Source organism: Xiphophorus maculatus, chromosome 6 (genome assembly GCF_002775205.1).
Source record: "Xiphophorus maculatus strain JP 163 A chromosome 6, X_maculatus-5.0-male, whole genome shotgun sequence".
In the NCBI taxonomy this organism is placed as follows: Eukaryota; Metazoa; Chordata; class Actinopteri; order Cyprinodontiformes; family Poeciliidae; genus Xiphophorus; species Xiphophorus maculatus.
Genome location: NC_036448.1, coordinates 10278038 through 10278746, shown reverse-complemented (window position 1 = coordinate 10278746; position 709 = coordinate 10278038).

The following is a 709-nucleotide window of genomic DNA, read 5'->3' as shown; positions in this document are numbered from 1 at the left end:
TTTTGACTGGATTGAACCTTTATGGCTCTTAGTTTGTAAATATGCAGCCAGAATTAAGTCAAAAGTTCAGTAGCCGCTTGCTAGGTGACATGTAACTAAATGTTAATGGGACGTAGGCTTGTATTTGAGTGGGTTTTATTAAGATCCTGATTGATTAGAAATACTCCACAATCAATTCAAACATGTGGAACCAGTGTTTGCTTTGGAAATCTCTCAACTGATATGTTGTATAATCGCCCCACCCAAGAAAAAGAACCAGTCAAAATCATCGATTTAAACCCCATATTAATGATATTCATCCCCATGATCGGTATAAAAGTCTGACAAGATCTGTGTGAGTCATGAAGGTTCACACTAAACCTGAACTGAACTGGCGACGCTGTAAACGTGTTGCAAACAAAAGGGCATTCTCACAGATCGAGGAAGCATTTCCGGGCAACATACATGTCTGAAAATGTTTCATTCATTAAGCAGTCTCTCACTCTGACCGACCCTCATCGGGGAATACATCCTCCATGACGGCTGAAGGTCAAACAGCACATTTCCGAGAGTGCACAAGTCATTTCCTCCACATTTTAATGACTAAATCAGCCAGAAACCATGTGGAAAGCTTGCAGCTTAATGGACAGAGGGGAGGGGGATTCAGAAAGCACAACTACAGGCTTTTATTTAAAAAAAAAAAAATTCACAAAACCATCAAAATGACATG